Genomic DNA, 13,400 nt, shown 5'->3' with positions numbered 1-13,400 from the left:
TTTTTCTACTGATTGGGTACTCCAAATTTATCAAGCCCTTCACCACCCAGAGGGAGATTTTTTTGAGGGCCAATAATAAAACACTTCATCTATTGAAACCAAGGGGGAAAAAAAATATAAAAGAACCCACGATTACACATGACAAGGGTTTCTTCTGGAAAATGCTAGAACGGACGGAAGGTTCCGCCTCTTCAACGTCCTTCCTTTGAGTGACCTGGAACCGGTGCTGGTGCCTGTGATGTTCGAGAAGCAACAGAGTCGTAACGTCTTCTAAAACAAAGTCATTCGGACTTAAAAAAAACCAGAAACACGTTGGTATTTTCTGCAGTCTGGGAGCACAGGATAACCTAACCCCAAGGGCCTTAAAAACTTCAGTTCCTGCCTCCAGCAGTTCACAAAAATAACTAAACTGCAATCGATGTAAATACAACGCTTCGCCGCCCTGAGACGGGAAGGAGTCTCGGGGTTGAGAAGGAGTCCAGGTTTGCAGACACGCGGTGCAGGGGTGTCCCCCCCCCAACACCCCCACCCCCTGCAGACGAGGTCGCCGGGCACCGCGGACCCACCTGGCGTCCGCCCGGCAAGCTGCTTTCCTGTTTTTCTAGACTAGTTCTCACTGCCTTACTTAAATCGAGTGGATACTCTTAATGCAACTGTTTCTACGCCCCTAGCGGAAGGACAGAGGTGCTCCCCCGAACACCTTCTGACTGTAGTGAGCTTTAGGAGTTGTAACCGCCCTGCTGTGTTTGGTGACTGTGCCGGACGCTTGCTTCCTGTGTGTTCGCCCGCCTTTGGTATCTTTAGCCAAGAAAAACAAAACAATATATATCTATATGAAAAGAAAGAAAGAAAGAACAAAAACCAAGATTTTAAAAAAAAGTAAAAATAGAAAAAAAAATAAAAAACAAAAAAAAAAACAAACGAGAGCCACATTCCATTTTAGCACTTTGGGAACTCAGTATTTTTCGGTGTCTTCTGAGCATCCTCGGATGCGACAGGCAATAATTCTGTTTGTGGCGCTGGGGACAGCCCCTCTCTTTGTGGCGTGTGTGTTGACTCCATTTCGTCCCGTGCTGCCGCCCCCCCCCGCCCCCCTTCCCTCCACCCAGTCCCCTTCGACCCACGAGCGACAGTCGCAGTGACGTGAACCCGAACGCCATCAGGTTCTCCTCACTAAACATGTCCGGTTCTCTCCCTGTAACTTCTGTGGTCTGTGATGCTGGTCATTAAAAATACTGTCGACATTCCTACGCAGAGAAGAAAAAAAAAACACAACCTATCTTGGAGGAAGTCTGAGCTCGGTAGAGTAGACGGTTTTGTTGCTATGCTTGTAACAAGTAGAGGACTTTGTATTTAAAGTTTATTCTTGGTCATTATTTATTATTATAATACATCCATCGACAGAACTTTATTCTGGTATAGAAAGTATTAAAAGTTTTTTTTGTTGTTGTTGTTCCCCCCCCCCAGCAATGACTGTTTTCTTTCTGCTGTTAGAATAAAATGTCTTTGAAGCCGTCCAGTTTCATCCAGTGTTTTATGCAATAAACCCTTGACCTCTGAACAAACAAACAAACAAACAAACATCTTTTCCTATTATGTTTAATACGGAGCTGAAAACACAACTTTGCAGGTTGGTCAGACTCGGGTGAGGTGGGGTCGAATCCCACCTAATAAAGAGAAATGGAAGCCCAGTGGTATTATGGGTGTCAGTGCCTACGGCCTGGGACTACTTATGCCGAAGGACTACGCGGTATAAACGGCTCGTGTGAGTGCGTGTGCGTGCGTGCGTGCGTGCACGTGTAAACTCCTTCTGGAAAAGGCTCACAGACATCAGTTTCGGTAAGGGAAAACCTTTGGAAATAAAAGTGCTTTTCATATCACAATAATTATGTAAGCGGTGAGAAGCGTTGGGATCTATTATCCTCTTTACTGGTAGAAAGATTTTTACTTTTTTCTAATCGTTGAATGCAAGGAAGTCTTTTACCTCCACGTTTTTGGAGGTTGGTCTGAATTCTCCTCCTCCTCTGAAGCAAAGGCAGAGAACAAACAATGGTGAGATCTGGGCGTCGGGACCCGGAGGACACGGAGTTCTGAGGTTGGCTGCGGGGTGGGGGTGTTGGAAGCCAGGGTGGGGGGGCAGAGTTGTACCTTGATTTGGTTTTGTTGTCAGGGGGTCTGGTTTTGAGTCACAGCTGAATTAGCGTGTGCCGTAGCCCCAGGGACGCGGGCCCACAGGACTGTGGCCGGCAGAGGCACCTGCCCTGTTCACGGGAACTTGTAAGCCATGTGTGTTTCTTGCAGATTGCTGGGGTCACTGCACAGGAACAGATGACGAATGAAGTCCTCGGTGGTCTTGGACTGTTGTCACAAACAGCAAAGGTGAGTTATGGGGTTTATTTACAGTGAAGGCCTTGGAGTGACCCCCTCAGCGCAAGAGGTTGACTTGAGGTGTCCTGATGCCATGGGCATGAGGAACCGAAACCCACGTGTGTTCCGGGACCAAGTGAGAGCGGAGAGCTGGCGTGGGAGAGGCGTCCGGGGTATCCGGAACCTCGGCAGCCACTCACGTCACCGTGAGGGGCGTGGCATCCGGGCTTCTGAGCGTCCAGGGCACGTTGGACACGTGAGGGGCGTGGCATCCGGGCTTCTGAGCGTCCAGGGCACGTTGGACATGTGAGGGGCGTGGCATCCGGGCTTCTGAGCGTCCAGGGCACGTTGGACACCTGGATTCTGTCGGAAGTCTCCCAGGCTTCACGTATCGGCTGGCTCACGTGTGTTTTGAATAGAAGAGCAAAACGTGTTCCGTCTGTGGAATGGAGTATCACTCTGTCGTAAAGAAAGAAGTTCTGACGTAGGCTGCAGTGCGGATGAACCTGGGAAACATAAAGTTAGGTGCGTAGAAGCCCGTCAGAAAAGATCACCTGGGAAATGATTCCGTGTGTGTGAAAAGTCTAGAACAGGCATATCCATGGAGACGGAGAGCAGATGAGAGGTGCTAGTAGGTTGGGGGAGGGGAGGGTGGAGAGGTGACTGCTAATTGGGGCAGGTTCCTTCTGGAGGAATAAAAACGATTCTAAGATGAGCTAGCAGTGATGGTGGCCCACCTCTGCCTGTACGGAAAACCACTGAGTTGTACCCGTTAAGAGGGTGAGTTTTATGGAATGTGAATTATCCCTCAATAGAGCCGTTCATAATGTAACAGCAAAACAGGACGGTCTTTCTAAGGAGCATCGATAGATAATCTCCATCCACATTCTTTGGGCTCTCCCACACCGTAGACGGCGGTCAGATGAGTCCGCCGTGAAGAACTGTAGAATTTGGGGGCAACTAACTTAAAATGTGAACCCCGGCTAAACTCCTTACCAGCTGCTTGGTCGTGAGTAGTGTACCCATTCTGAGTGCATTTTGATCGTAGCTGCAAAATTATGAAATTACATACGTACAGGAAAGCAGGGGACAGGGGACGTAGGGTTTGTAAAGTGCGCTACAAACGCCAGGTATCCTCGTAAGTTATGGATACATTTGAGATTCATGTCCTACCCACAAGAGAAGACACTGTGGCTAAAAACCTCTCCGGCAGTCTGGTGGTCCGGATTCCCTTCTGACAAGGAGACCCCTGGACCAGTGTCTCAAACCGTCTTGCTCTCCAGTTTCCTCACGTGAAAAAAATCAGAGTATGACAACTTCCAGGCCATTCTTGGGGTGCTAGGGGGCGGCAGAAATGAACTGGTTTGGGCTTAGAGGGTGCCATTCCCCACGTTGAAGGGGCGTGCCAGACCCACTGCACGCCAGCACCGGGCCACAGGCTGGCGGCCCGCAGACCCCTAAGGAGGAAGCCAACTTCAGTCTGATGCTCACAACCGAGTATCGACTACCTGTGAGAGGAGATTCCAAGATAACAGCATTTTCCATGTCACGGGAGGGTCCCTGCGAGGTGATGGAGGCTAAGACAGGGCGGGGCGGGGAGGGATAGGTGGAGGAGCCATGCGTGCGGAGGCCACGCTGGGCCCCCGCGGGCCCTCAGACGGGGGATCCCGGCAGAGGGGCCCAGTTCCCGCATTTGCTCCTCAGCCTCAGCACGGGGGACGTGTGGGCCACATGGGGCCCTCTCAGGTCGGATGAGACAGTCCACATAAGGACCGTGTCATGTGGAGAACAGCCGGTCCCCCCGGCTTGAAGGACGGTGGTCACAATGAAACCGGCCGGAACCGCTTGGGCTCTGAGTTACCGGCGGCCGGCCGTAGACACGTGACCTCTGGCCTTGCTCAGAGGTCAGCCAAGAGAGGGTCTGCCGGGCCTCTGGGCGACTTCTCCAGCCGACCTACAGCAGCGGAGACCCCCATGACCACCAAGGCTTAGGGGTGGCGGTCCCCAAGAAAGAGTGGGAGGATCCCAGACCCAGTCCAGAGACTTCCAGTGGCTCTGGTTCACCCCCCTGTGGACGGGTTGGCCATCCTGCCAGCTAACCTGGGGCTGTGCTGGAGAAACCCGAGTGGATGCTCTCCTAGATCTCAACCTGCTCCCTCTTAAAGGGGCACGTCCTGGCCAGCCAGGCTGCTGCCGCCTGGAACCTGGGAGACCAGTGGGGACCCCAGCAGGGCACCCGCAGGGCTCCACGTGGGTGAGGTGTGGCCACGAGGGACTCGGGCGTCAGTCCTCATCATGGCACCCCGCGGTAGGAGGCTGGCAGGTGTCGCAGCACACGCAGACCCTCCGCCCCCCCCCCCCCCCAGGCACCTGCTTCTCCTTGTATCCGTGCTCGGTGAGAAACGGAACGAACCTGTCCCTCCTCCAGAGGAGGCGAGGTGGGGGGAGGGCTCGGATGGGGGCTTCTCTTCCCGGCAGGCAGCCGGGGCGCTGCGGGGGCTGCTGAGAGCGCGCGCGGTGCTGAAACTTTTATGGAGGTGATAAAGCCTGCTGTGCCGTCTCCCGCGGTTTGGGACCTGAGCACGGCCCCCCACGCGGTGTAACATAGTATCCTAGCGGTATCTATTCTGGAGGCCTCACCGGGTGTATTGTAAGCACTGTCCCCGGGACATGCGCACTCAGTACCGCCATCTTCATCGCGAAGATGGAAGGGCTGGGCGCGTTCCAGCAACCCGGGGAGGCCTGTTTCCGCGGGGAAGGAACAGAACTCTCCACGCGTGCGCGCGGTGTTGAGAATGTTACCCCGTGTAGGGCTTGTGTCGAGTTTTCATCTCTTCACCTGTGGAGAGAAAGGAGAGGCCACCAGGAGAGGGGTGGAGAAGGGGGGAGGGAGGGAGGGGGCAGGGGGGAGGGCTTCGGCGAACAGGGAAATCACAGGCACACGAAGAGGTGGGGCGGGGCCGAGGGGGGGAGAATTTAAATGATCCCAGACCGAACGGTTTTGCTGTTAATACAGAAATACAGTGTGAGACACATTTAATGGGCTCTATTTTTTATTATACTATGCTGAATAATTAAGTTTGAAGCTAAGTGTCACATGGATTTATCTTTTAATTAAAAAAGCATGGTTCACGCATATTTGAGTGGTAGTCCAAATAAATGCAATATAGAAATTTATGTTTGTTTATCTAGGTGTTAATTACCTAGAGATTGTTCTGGATTATTCTTTTTATAAAGTGTCATAGTTCCCGCATCAGGACGAATAAAGCTTGCCCACAGAACCTTCTCCACTTGCTAACTCTCCTGCTGGTCTGACCTGAGGGGTCGGGGCGGGGTGCAGGGGAAACTTTGGGGGTTGTTGTCTAGACACACACACACACACACACACACATCCCCCCCCTTCAACCCACACCAAATAAAACAGCTGTTTTTAGGAAATATTTCCAGGACATAAAAGGCACAAATATATCTTCCTTGTTTTATAGCCTCTCGTCCTCAGGTATTTATAAAACAGGTGATTCTTTATACCCTGGTTTATGAGCAGTTGGGTGGCAGGGAGGCCTGAAGGATGCTCGCCCCATCAGTCCGGCCCCCTGAACCTGGAAGGGGCTGCCGGTGGCTCCAGAGAGAGGGGGGGGGTCCCTAGGAAGTAGTTGTTGTGATCTGTGGGAAGTAGCCCAGCCTCCCTGGGGGGGGGCCAGAAAAGGCAGGCAGTGGAAGAAAGAGGGGTCTCCAGACTGAGGGGGACGGGTCCGGTTTTTCAGTCACGGGTGCACAGGGGGCCAGTGGACCCAGAGCTCTCCCGGAAAGCACGGTTCTCCACAGCCTGGATCAGAGCCTGGCTTTTTCTTTGTTAACAGAGTGATTTTTGGTGGTAGCAGTTCAACCTCAAAGACAGACTCTCCAGGAGCTTGGATGGCGGCAGGCTCTGCTCTCACTCGGGGGCAGGGGCGGGGGTGGGGTCTGAGCAGGTGCCGGCCTCTGCCAGGGGAGGGGGCCCTTCCATTTCCTGCATCTCCTGGCCTGTTGTCCACTGTGCGCCAGGCCTCTGTTTTTGGCTGTCAGATGACCAGAGAATCGCTAACAATAGCTGCAGGCCTTGGTGGGGTCACCTGGCTGGGTGGCCGTTCTTCCAGGGGGTGCAGGGAGGGCCCTCAAGGAGCAGGGACCACACTCGGGGTGTGTTCAGCCGAGCTCCGGGTCAGGGGCCCCACGAGCAGAACAGCACGAAGTGGGGCTCTGGGCCGAGGGGGGACTGGTTTCAAGTCTTGTTTCCTCCCTGGGTGGGGGGAGACAGAGGACTGGACCGCTGGACCCAGGGTGCGAGTTGCTGGGCAGTACAGCAGGTGGCACGGAGCAGTGCTTCTGTCCCTGTGGGCCCGGGTCGGGACCTGCCCTCAGAACCAGCCCAGCATCTCCAAGGGGTCACAGCAGAAGAGAGGGTGCCCGGGGAGACCATGCAGACCCCAGGCTCCGGGGCTGGGGTCTGGCGAGCAAGGGGCCCCTGCAGGGCAGCTGCTGGGGACCCCGTTACCTCAGACCGGGATCAGTATCTCCTGTCTTTTAGATTATTGACACTTGAGACTGTGTTTTCCTCCCAAATTGCTGCCCCTTTTCTCTCTGGGCTCACTGCTGTCATCAGACAAGGGGGCCTCGGCAGCCCTGGGGTGCAGCGGTCACTCACTTATGGCTGAGCACCTGAGCCCCCGTGCTGGGGACACAGTGGAGGGTAGGAGGGCATTACACCCAGCCCCACCCCCAACCTGCAGTCACCTCCCACTCGACCCAGCCCAACAAGGTGACTGGGTGGAAAGTGGGGTGTGGTCCCTGCACTGCAGCTGGAGGGCCCAGCGCCGGGCTCTGAGCGAAGGCCGGTTGGCTGCCCACAGGACCCTGGAGCCCCGCGGAAAGAGCGAGCCCTGCACTAGGGGCCCTGGAGCCCTGTGGGAAGAGCGGGCCCTGCACTGGGGGCCCTGGAGCCCCGCGGAAAGAGCGGGCCCTGCACTAGGGGCCCTGGAGCCCCGCGGAAAGAGCGAGCCCTGCACTGGGGGCCCTGGAGCCCCGCGGAAAGAGCGGGCCCTGCACTGGGGGCCATGGAGCCCCGCGGAAAGAGCGGGCCCTGCACTGGGGGCCATGGAGCCCCGCGGAAAGAGCGAGCCCTGCACTGGGGGCCCTGGAGTCCCGCGGAAAGAGCGAGCCCTGCACTGGGGGCCCTGGAGCCCCGTGGAAAGAGCGGGCCCTGCACTGGGGGCCCTGGAGCCCCGCGGAAAGAGCGGGCCCTGCACTGGGGGCCATGGAGCCCCGCGGAAAGAGCGAGCCCTGCACTGGGGGCCCTGGAGTCCCGCGGAAAGAGCGAGCCCTGCACTGGGGGCCCTGGAGCCCCGTGGAAAGAGCGGGCCCTGCACTGGGGGCCATGGAGCCCCGCGGAAAGAGCGAGCCCTGCACTAGGGGGCCTGGAGCCCCGCGGAAAGAGCGGGCCCTGCACTGGGGGCCCTGGAGCCCCGTGGAAACAGCGAGCCTGCACTAGGGGCCATGGAGCCCCGTGGAAAGAGTGGACCCTGCACTGGGGGCCATGGAGCCCCGTGGAAAGAGCGGACCCTGCACTGGGAGCCCTGGAGCCCCGTGGAAAGAGCGGGCCCTGCACTGGGGGCCCTGGAGCCCCGTGGAAAGAGCGAACCCTGCACTGGGGGCCATGGAGCCCGTGGAAAGAGCGAGCCCTGCACTGGGGGCCATGGAGCCCCGTGGAAAGAGCGAGCCCTGCACTGGGGGCCCTGGAGCCCCGTGGAAAGAGCGAGCCCTGCACTGGGGGCCCTGGAGCCCCGTGGAAAGAGTGGACCCTGCACTGGGGGCCATGGAGCCCCGTGGAAAGAGCGAGCCCTGCACTGGGGGCCATGGAGCCCCGTGGAAAGAGCGAGCCCTGCACTGGGGGCCCTGGAGCCCCGTGGAAAGAGCGAGCCCTGCACTGGGGGCCATGGAGCCCCGTGGAAAGAGCAAGCCCTGCACTGGGGGCCCTGGAGCCCCGTGGAAAGAGCGAGCCCTGCACTGGGGGCCCTGGAGCCCCGTGGAAAGAGCGAGCCCTGCACTAGGGGCCCTGGAGCCCCGTGGAAAGAGCGAGCCCTGCACTGGGAGCCATGGAGCCCCGTGGAAAGAGCGGGCCCTGCACTGGGGGCCCTGGAGCCCCGTGGAAAGAGCAGGTTCTGCACTGGGGGCCATGGAGCTCTGTGGAAAGAGCGAGCCCTGCACTAGGGGCCCTGGAGCCCCGTGGAAAGAGCGAGCCCTGCACTGGGGGCCATGGAGCCCCGTGGAAAGAGCGGGCCCTGCACTAGGGGCCCTGGAGCCCCGTGGAAAGAGCGGGCCCTGCACTGGGGGCCATGGAGCCCTGTGGAAAGAGCGAGCCCTGCACTGGGGGCCATGGTGGAAAGAGCGAGCCCTGCACTAGGGGCCCTGGAGCCCCGTGGAAAGAGCGGGCCCTGCACTGGGGGCCATGGAGCCCCGTGGAAAGAGCGGGCCCTGCACTGGGGGCCATGGAGCCCCGTGGAAAGAGCGAGCCCTGCACTAGGGGCCCTGGAGCCCCGCGGAAAGAGCGGGCCCTGCACTGGGGGCCCTGGAGCCCCGTGGAAACAGCGAGCCTGCACTGGGGGCCATGGAGCCCCGTGGAAAGAGTGGACCCTGCACTGGGGGCCATGGAGCCCCGTGGAAAGAGCAAGCCCTGCACTAGGGGGCCTGGAGCCCTGTGGAAACAAGTGAGCCCTGCACTAGGGGTCCTGGAGCCCTGTGGGAAGAGCAGGCCCTGCACTGGGGGCCCTGGAGCCCCGCGGAAACAGCGAGCCTGCACTAGGGGCCCTGGAGGCGCTAGTGAAAGGGCCCAGGAGGGCATCAGGGGCCCAGCCTTTGGTCTGGAATGACACGGAGAGCTCCTCGTGCCCAAGAACATCAGCCTTTTGTTTGTTGTTTGTATGGATGTGAAACTCACACCTAAAGTTGAACCATTTTAAAGTGCACAGTCTGATGGCATTCAGTACGTTCGCAATGTTGGGTCACCACTGACGATATTAAGTTCCAAATCAGCTCCATTACCCCCAAAGAAAGCCCCATTCTGTGAAGCTCACCTTCTCCCCAGCCTCTGGCCACTGCCAGTTGGCCCTCGGTCTCTGTGGACTGACCTGCTCTGGATGTTGCACATGGGAGGGATCTTACGACGTGTGACCTTGGGCGTCTGACCCAGTTCATTTAGTGCGATGTTTTCAAGGTGCACCTGCATTCCAGCACCACGTGTCAATGTCGTTTTCTGTGACCGGGGTCACAGTCCGCTGTGAGCACGGACCACGGTTTGTCCATCAGTTTTTGCGCTGATTGCCATGTGGGCCGTTCCTGCCTTTCGGCTGTAACTATTCATGTATGCAAGTTTCGGTGCCTGGTTTCACTTAATTTTGGATGCTTACCTAGGTGTGGACATGCTGGGTCGTTAAGTAATTCTATGTTTGAACTTCTGAGGAACCACTAGACTCTGTCAACATTTTATTCTGCACCTCAGCTCAGGGCACTGCGTTGCTTCAAACCCTTCATTGACTTCTTCTGTCCAAATAAACCGGTTCTCCCACTGTGGCCTTTAAGCCCCTTACGTGCTCTGACCCTGACAATCCCTCTAACTCCACCCTCTAGCCCCCTGCCCCTCGCAGTGTCCTCCATCTCTGATCAGAATGGCTGTGTGTGTGTCAGGCCTCCAAACCTGCCCTTGCCCCAGGGCCTTTGCACTTGCTCTCTGTGTTTGTACCTTTCATCCTGGGTACCTTTCTTTTTTAAGGTTTCAACTCCGCTGTCCCTCAGAGAAGCTTTCTGTCACCAGTGTGTATTCATTCATGTGTGCCATGTCACAGTCTTCTGTATCCTTTGTGACAGGAACTCGTTCCCCTAAAAACACCTCGGTCGCCCCTCGTTCACACGATTGTGGTCTGCCTTCTGCCCTGGAGCTCAGATTCTACGAGAGAGCGAGCAGGGACCTGTCTTTCAGAGCCTGCGTGCCAACAGGCCTGAAACAGTAGTGAGCCCTCCAATGAGCCCGACTGAACAAATAAAAGTGTCCAGCCCAGTTACCTTTGATGGTAATCACGAGGCTATGGTGGGGAGCTTGTTAGCTCCAGACACGAGGCCCCCCAACGAGGCTTAGAGGGACCCCAGGAGCGCCTGGAGAGAGGCTGTGGCTCCTCCTGCCGCAGCGGGGAGGGTGTTCCCGTGTGGGAGGGAGGGGCTGGCCGGCATAGACAAAGCTGCTCCAATTCCCCTGAGACCAGCCCCCCAGACCCCACCCACGGACTCAGACCTGCCCAGTGCCAGTATCTGCCCACAAGGGTGATGAGCACAGCTAAGTGTTCCATGACAATCTAAGCGTCCTGCCCGGGCAGTGAGGGGCGTGCCGAGGGGGGAGGGGCGGAGCCCGCAGCCCGGTCAGCCTCTCCCTCTTCAGCCCCGCTGACCCTGGCCACACTCATGCCCGTGACCCTGGGGTCACCGCCTCATCTTAATGCCTTTCCATTTCTCAGTTTGCTGACGGGGGTGGTTTTCGGTCAGACCCACATAAATACTTCAAAAATAATGGACGACGAGGAGGTGCGTCTCTGGGGTGGTGACGGCAGGACGAATTAAACGCTTTAGAGGGCCCTGCGTAAATTACGCTAAATGCATGTAATAGATCCGCCTGGGGAGGCGGGGCCTGAGCCCTGGAGGTCAGGGCCGCATGTGCCCAGGGACGCAAGGGTGTGGGCGCAGGTGAGGGGAGCCCGTCTGGCTGGGGTGTGAGTCCCCTCCCTCCCTTCCCTCCCCCGGGACCCAGGCCCCCAGCACTTGGGTCCTTCCTCCCCACCTTAGGTCAGGACGGGAGCGTCCGTCTGGCCAGGCGGAGGCTGGAGCCGGAGAGGAAGCAGGTGGACTGAGCAAATGTGCTAGCAGGGACGATGATGGCTGACCACGCCCTCCCCTGTGCTCCCGGTTGGCTAGCCTTGGGGGTGAAGGACACTGCGCTAGGCATCGGGCACTTCCAGTATTTTGTTTGCCTCGAAAATGTGGGTCGTTCTGGGCCAGGCGTCAGCGTCCTAACACACTGCGTGTCTGTGCGGGAGGAAACTGGGGTTTCTTGTGCCTGAGGTGCCCGTTGGAGAGGGAGGATGACGGTGAGGGTGTGGGGACCCCAGGTGGGTGCTCCTGCCACAGACAACAGACACGCTGGTTGTCCCAGAAGCTCTCTGGGGCTCTCGATAGAGTGATGTCTAAAGGTCGCTGTTGTGGTTGTGTGGTTACAGAAGTAGGTTTATGGTCCCCAGGAAAGAACTCACTGATTCCAGAAGGCGCGGCTGTGACCTCTGATAGTCAGGAGAAGCTGGTCAGCCAGCTGTCTCAGACCTCACTCGATAGTCAGTGGCCACACTTTGTCCCAGGGCATGTGCTGGGCTCTGGCTGTACAGCTGTGGGCCAGACCTGAGCCCTGCCCTCCGGAAGGTCACAGGTAGAGGCTTGATGACCGTAGGAAGGACCCAAAAAGCTGCCCTCCACTGAGTTCTGGGCAGGTGGTCTTGCAGAGCGGGCTCCTGGGTGGCCGGTCCCTCCGACGCTCAGTCCTGCACACCAAGGTGGACGGGACTGACCGTAAGGGCAGTAGGGACGAGACGTAAGATTGAGCATCCACGCCCAGGGGAAGCCGCGGGCCTTGCATGGAGGCCAGGGCCAGGTGTGAGGGGCAGAGGGACAGTTCTAGAAGGAAGGGTCCACGTGTCTCAGAGCAAAAGCCTGAGGTGCCCGGTGGCTTCTGTGACCAGCCAGCAGGCCGGGGAGACCGGCACCCCAGGAGCTGGGTGAGGGGTTGGAGGACCAGGCTTCCATGGGCTGGTGTGTGTGGACGGCCCCACTGCTGTCCAGTGATTTTCACTGTCCCGCAGATGTGGAGGGGACGGGCAGGGTCCGTTACTGTAGGAAGTCAGGCTATGTGCAGAGCATTCCGGGAGGACTTCCACGGGAAAAGGAGCACTCTGCCCACGGGGGGGGGGGCTCTCAGATGCTGCGCACCCACCGTACACACTGAGCACAGCACCTCCTCCTCAGGGTCCCTTTTCCGGCTCTGGGACAATGACCTCCTCTCTGCCCCCATGCACAGGGCCTGGACACAGCGTGGGGTCACTGTTGTGCGGCTGGTCCCTGCACCCGGCTGGAGCCCAAGAGAACTCCAGCACCGATGGAGAGGGCTGTCACGTCAGAGAGGGAGCGTTGTCCTCCACACCAGTGAGACCAGGGCTATCTGCATTGTGAGCCAAGTCTTTTAAAACTCACAGGCCGGCCCAGGTAACCCCGGTGGGAGCGGGAGCCGCAGAGGCGCAGGATGGGGGTGGGGGTGTCTGAGGAGAGGACGGGCCTTTCCAGATGACCCCTGCCCCCCCATTCTGATGGAGGATAGGCAGCATCAGGTGCCTGGAGGTAGAAACAGAAGGTTTCACCAGCGACCACTAGACAGAGAACACCAGACAGCGCCAGAGCCCGCCACAGGCTGTGCGCCCTGCTGGGGGCCTCTGCAGAAACTGTCCCCGCCCAGCCTGGCTGTGCGGGGCACAGGCGCCTCAGCCTCCCCCTCCGCGGGCAGAGGGAGCCCACGGGTCAACACAAGCAGAGAAACACGGCCTCCCTCCCCCCCGGGGCCCACCCGTTCCGCGCCCACTGCCCGACTTCAGTCATTAGGTGTTCGCCGGGGTCTCTCCTGTGCACCGTCTGTGTTTGACAGCGAGGGACGCGCAGGAGACGGAACCGCTCCCTTCCCTCAGGAGTCTGGAGCAGACCTGTACAGAGAGGACGATGGGACAGGCAGGGACGACACAGGGCCCAGGTTGGGTGGACGGGAGCAGGGAAGCTGGCAGGGGAGCAGGAGCCGGGCGGCTGAGCCTGAGAGACTTGGCGATAGACGGTGAGGGCCCTGCTGGGCTCAGTGGGGCGTGGGGTCACACCAGCAGGCCTGGTGTTGGGTGGGTCTGCCCGGCTGATGCTGTCCATTAAGG

The sequence above is a fragment of the Saccopteryx bilineata genome, chromosome 9, assembly GCF_036850765.1.
Source record: "Saccopteryx bilineata isolate mSacBil1 chromosome 9, mSacBil1_pri_phased_curated, whole genome shotgun sequence".
In the NCBI taxonomy this organism is placed as follows: Eukaryota; Metazoa; Chordata; class Mammalia; order Chiroptera; family Emballonuridae; genus Saccopteryx; species Saccopteryx bilineata.
The sequence above is the reverse complement of the archived record's forward strand: the minus strand, read 5'-3'. Positions refer to the sequence as shown.